We start from the raw sequence: 6,141 nt of genomic DNA, 5'->3' as shown, positions 1-6,141 counted from the left end.
GATGTGAGTTTATTGATAATGGAATCGTATCTTCGTATGCTAAGGGTGTTTATAGTTACTATGATGTTCAACAAATCGAAGAATTAGTTGCTTTTAAGGGTGCTTATGAAATTGCTTCTTTGATTTAAAAGTATGGTGCTACTCTTTACAAATCTGAAAATTTTGCCATACTTAAATATTGCTATGATAATTATGCTTCTAATGCCTATGTTGAACCATATATTGAGGACTACTCCGTTGTCCAAGAAGAGACTAATGTTTTGCAGGAGTCTATGGAAGAAGAAATTGATGAAACTGTGAGCTCATTGGATGAAAAGATGAGGAGGAGAGCGAAGAACAAAAGGAGGAAGAGCGATTAGCTACCCGTGCCCACCTCCTAATGAGAGTAACTCTTCAACTCATACATTGTTTAATTCCCCTTCATGCTTACCGAAGGATGATTGCTATGATTCCGTTGATTCTCTTGAAATGTCCCTTTTTGATGATGCTTGCTATGCTTGTGGCCAAGATGCCAACATGAATTATGCTTATGGAGATGAACTTGCTATAGTTCCTTATGTTATGAATGAAATTGTTGCTATTGCACCCACGCATGATAGTCCTATTATCTTTTTGAATTCTCCCAACTACACTATATCGGAGAAGTTTACCTTTATTAAGGATTATATTGATGGGTTGCCTTTTACCGTTGCACATGATGATTTTGATGAATATAATATGCATGTGCTTGCTGCTCCTACTTGCAATTATTATGAGAGAGGAACCATATCTCCACCTCTCTATGTTTCCAACACGATAAAATTGCAAGAAACTGTTTATACTATGCATTGGCCTTTACTTTGTGTGCATGAATTGTTCTTTTATGACATGCCGATGCATAGGAAGAGAGTTAGACTTCGTTTTTTCAAGATATATGTTACTTCGTTCTCACTACTAAATGCCAAATCATTGCTAATGAAAATTGGCTTTGATATACCTTGGGATCCGGGTGGATTCATTACATGAGCACTAAATGCCTAGCTTAATGGCTTTAAAGAAAGCGTTGCCAGGGAGACAACCCGGAAGTTTTAGAGAGTCATTTATTTCTGTTGTGTGATTTTATAAAGTTTAGAAATAAAAATAACGTGCCAAGGTTTGCCTTTAGGATGTTTACAAAGCTTGTTGGTTTGTACGGTGCAGGAAAGAAACTTTGGCTGTAGTGCACGATTTTTAATTTTTTACTGGAATGTCAAATGGTTCTTATTCTTTTTGCAATGTCTTAGACAGATTCTGTTTTTGATGTATCATAAGTATGGTGAATGTTCAGATTATTACAGACTGTTCTGTTTTAGACAGATTCTGTTTTTGATGCATAGTTTGCTTGTTTTGATGAAACTATTGATTTATATCAGTGGATTAAGCCATGAAAAAGTTATATTACAGAATATATAATGCAAAAACAAAATATGAATTGGTTTGCAACAGTACTTAGAGTAGTGATTTGCTTTATTATACTAACGGATCTTACCGAGTTTTCTGTTGAAGTTTTGTGTGGATGAAGTGTTCGATGATCGAGGAGGTCTCGATGGGAGAAGAAGGAAGAGAGGCAAGAGCTCAAGCTTGGGGATGCCCGAGGCACCCCAAGGCAATATTCAAGGAGACTCAAGCGTCTAAGGTTGGGGATGCTCCGGAAGGCAACCCCTCTTTCTTCAACAAGTATCAGTATGTTTTCGGATTCGTTTCGTTCATGCGATATGTGCAATCTTGGAGCGTCTTTTGCATTTAGTTTTCATTTTTATTTTATGCACAATGCTGGTATGAGATAGTCCTTGGTTGATTTATAGAATGATGTATGCACTTCACTTATATCTTTTGGGTATGGCTTTATAGAATGCTTCATGTGCTTCACTTATATCATTTGAAGTTTGGATTGCCTGTTTCTCTTCACATAGACAACTGCCATTTGTAGAATGCTCTTTTGCTTCACTTATATTTTTTAGAGCATGGGCATATCTTTTGTAGAAAGAATTGAACTCTCTTTCTTCACTTATATCTATTTAGAGAGATGACAGGAATTGGTCATTCACATGGTTAGTCATAAAATCCTACATAAAACTTGTAGATCACTGAATATGATGTGTTTGATTCCTTGCAATAGTTTTGCGATATAAAGATGGTAATATTAGAGTCATGCTAGTGGGTAGTTGTGGATTGTAGAAATACTTGTGTTGAGGTTTGTGATTCCCGTAACATGCACGTATGGTGAACCGTTATGTAACGATGTTGGAGCATGAGGTATTTATTGATTGTTTTCCTTATGAGTGGCGGTCGGGGACGAGCGATGGTCTTTTCCTACCAATCTATCCCCCTAGGAGCATGCGCGTAGTACTTTTTTTCGATGACTAATAGATTTTTGCAATAAGTATATGAGTTCTTTATGATTAATGTTGAGTCCATGGATTATACGCACTCTCACCCTTCCATCATTGCTAGCCTCTTCAGTACCATGCATTGCCCTTTCTCACCTCGAGAGTTGGTGCAAACTTCGCCGGTGCATCCAAACCCCGTGATACGATATGCTCTGTCACACATAAACCTCATTATATCTTCCTCAAAATAGCCACCATACCTACCTATCATGGCATTTCCATAGCCATTCCGAGATATATTGCCATGCAACTTCCATCATCATCATATACATGACTTGAGCATTTATTGTCATATTGCTTTGCATGATCATAAGATAGCTAGCATGATGTTTTCACGGCTTGACCGTTTTTTGATGCCATTGCTACGCTAGATCATTGCACATCCCGGTACACCGCCGGAGGCATTCATATAGAGTCATATCTTTGTTCTAGTATCGAGTTGTAATATTGTGTTGTCTCTACTCCTATAAAAATGTGAATTGGTGATGATGGCGTGTCTGCCTTCACGTCATCTATGCCGTCCGATCGGCAATGTATGGCTGAGATCGAGACAAGCCATGTGCCACTTGCACTTTTGCAAAAAACACCCTCTGCTTGGATAAAATTTTAGAGCAGGGACAACCCATACAGTCTGGATGTTTCTCAGGTAAAAAAACAGGCTGGAGTCCATTCTCCTCCTCTCGAAAAGGATAAGGAGTCTTCTAGACTGCTCCCAAATTCCTCGCCACCGACCCTCCCCTCTCTTTCCCAGTGACAGCCGGATTTGAATTGGGCGAGGATCCATCCCCACCCGAGCTCAGAGCTCCGGCAACCATAGCCGCCGGTAGACAGAGCTCGGAGCTCCCGTAGCCATGGCTGCCCGTAGACAGAGCTCCGCCGTCTGGATCTCGCGTCACCAGTCTCCTCTGCTGCCTCTCGGTCTTCCCTTGCTCTGGATCCAGTCCACCAAGAGCCCAGCCTTGCTGCCAAGTCCATCGCCGCCGCCTGTGTCCTATGTCCCGACAGCACACGCCGCCACATCTGTCCCCCTCCTCGACTGCATCGGCTCTCCTCCAGCACGTGACCTAGGGTTGCATGCATGGTGGGATGCACCAGCCTGCCAGCCTACCCCGCAGCCCCCCCGCTGACATGGGCCCGAGGCCCATGAGGTGAGGCAGCTGCCCCTCCTCGCCTGGCGAGGCAGCTGGAGAAGTAGCTGCGGGACCAGAGGCTGCCGTAGGATGAGATACTGTGGTGCTGCAGTGTCTAGTGGTTGAAGAAGGGGTGTGCTGGGAAGAGGAGTTAGTGGTGAGAGTGCTCGATCTGGAACAGGACAAGCTTGGGCTGCACCGGTGTGTTTGCTGCTACTGAATTTTTCCAGGGCATTGCAGATGTGGAGGAGTTTTTCCAGGGCTATCTGCCTGTTCCCGGCCGCGCTGGTGTCAACTACCTCGAGCCACTATGGCCACCCCCAACCACGCTCACCCCCCGTAAGTCATGTGTTTCTCCTACCAGATCAAAAAATTGTCAACTTTTGGAGTACAATTGTGTATCAGATCCGTTCATGATTTAAATTGTGGTCTCCTAAACATGTGATTTGTGAAACGTTTAGGAACAAATTGTTTGTTGATCTGCAAAGGGGGGTTCAATTAATTTTCAATTGTAGAAGAATGGAGAAGGGGGATTCAATTGATTTTCCTCCTCATCATCAAAAGAAAAAAATCATTGTTGTGATGATAGACGGGGTTCATGTTAATACACAGACTACTGTTAAGGGCATTAAAACTTATATCTGCTGTGAAATGGTCGTATATGCTTGATTAGGATATTTGCAAGTGTTGTAGGTGTAAGGCTGTGGGAAAACGTTTTCATGGTCTAATTTTCCAGTCAATATATGGCACATCAGAATTTCTGGTCCACTAATGCCCCTCCATTCATTTCTAATATAGGGAACAATAAACAATTCTAGAGGGAAAGCACCCGGCCTGTGAAACCTAGCGCCGCTAGTTTCCCTGCCCCGTCTTGCCGTCACCGGAGGGGCCGATCGACGAAGCTTGGCTGGCTCCCGGGATGGCGGCGGCGGGGCACTTTTCGGGCTTGTGCGCGGCGCAGGTGAGCGCGGCGTTGGCCGCTAGATTGAGCGTAGTTCCCCACGTGGGCTGCTGGATCTGGCGGCGGCGGCTGCTCAATGGAGATTGTGATTGTTCGTAGTAGAATGTATGCACGAGACATGAATCTTGGATTTTATATTGTTTTCCTCGATGCTTGGGCTTCCTCGAACTTTTTGTATATTGCACACAACACAACACATAAATTCATGGATACTAAATTTTTAAATGATTTGAAATCATGTTGTTTTCTATTCTACTGCCATTGGTTCATCACTCTGAACCAAAATCAATTGTTGGAACTCTGGCATATATTGGTCCTAAAGTTGTGCTAAAGAAAGAATATGACGCAAGCTATGATCCAGCCTATTTGTGATTTAAACGGTCTGCTGCATACTCTGCCATCTGCTGCATACTTAATTATGTTTGCTCGGCCATAAAAGCCTTACTTGATTTTTGGATCTTCCATTCACCTTCCGTTGCCATGAGTGGTGAATGGTCTTGAGGAGTAATCATTTAGATAATGTATGTATTTTGCTCAAGCACTAATATTATGTCTTTGAATGGCCTATGCGTGGATGTGGGATAACCCTTTCTGTGATGTTGGTTGGTGCTTACCCTCTCGAGGATCCAGAAGATCCAAAAAAACGAAATTCAGGTATGTTGCCAGTTGCTAAGTTTATCAATTCAAAAGTTGTATGTTCTAGCCAAAAAACTAAATAGTGAGCTCAAATGCAGAAAGTATTGGGTGTTCAGTACTGGATTTTAGGCTATGTTCATATCTCTAGAGTGCCGAGACCTTATCTCAGGGATGTTTTTTGGTAACACGATCTCGACATCGATAACAGCAGAGAGATAATATACGCGTTATAATCTTGTAATTATATGTGGAGAAGTAGTTGTGGTGTTCCTTCCACCTTTATGAATTAGTCTGTGAAGAGGTGAATAGTCAGGAGCCCCATGGAGCCAAACAAAGATTATGTTTAGGCTACAGATTATATTCATACTACAGCTTGAGTCTGAATTTGTGTCGATACATGAAAAATGTCATGTGTGCCAAGAAAAGTATGTTTAGATGCACAACCAATTTTGGTGTGCATTTCTTATTTATTTATTTTTGAGTTGGACGTGTGCATTTCTAATTAGAAGTAGAAGAAGAAAGATGTGACATGGACTTCCTAAGATTACATACACATCGTTGAATAGTACAGTTAGAAAAATAGTAATAAAATTCAAAAATCTTACTTATTTTGGCGTCAAATATGCTGGAGTGTGATAGCTGTGCGTAGGATTTCGTGAAGGAATAACATAAATGGTGGTCTGGACAAACGAAAATTGACTATTTTTAAAGCTTCTTGGAGCATTCATTTTGTTTAATTTTGTACAAAGCATCACAACTATTTTTTTCTTCATCAAATTTTGCACACAACCAAAAAAATGTAATTTTGTTGGGGAGGAGGATTGCACATCTCACGGAAGATAAAGATATCAATATGGTTAGACACGAGACCTACTCCTGCACAGTTCAATCTCAACATGCATCTTGTTGTTCCGTGCAGCGCACGGACATCTTACTAGTAAGTAAATAAAAGTGTGACGATCATCATTATTAGAGCATTGCCCCATTGAGGAAAGGATGATGGAGA

General features: G+C 41.6%; 1 long non-coding RNA gene across 1 annotated transcript; it reads left to right on the top strand.

Moving 5' to 3' along the window:
- The first annotated feature begins 3,076 nt into the window (after positions 1 to 3,076).
- On the top strand, positions 3,077 to 5,516 carry LOC109746342 (uncharacterized). The gene is made up of 3 exons (XR_002228779.3): positions 3,077 to 3,877; positions 4,337 to 5,153; positions 5,234 to 5,516. It is a non-coding gene; the product is annotated as an uncharacterized lncRNA (long non-coding RNA).
- Positions 5,517 to 6,141: the final 625 nt, after the last annotated feature.

The sequence above is a fragment of the Aegilops tauschii genome, chromosome 2, assembly GCF_002575655.3.
Source record: "Aegilops tauschii subsp. strangulata cultivar AL8/78 chromosome 2, Aet v6.0, whole genome shotgun sequence".
In the NCBI taxonomy this organism is placed as follows: Eukaryota; Viridiplantae; Streptophyta; class Magnoliopsida; order Poales; family Poaceae; genus Aegilops; species Aegilops tauschii.
This window is presented reverse-complemented; position numbering and strand designations above follow the sequence as displayed.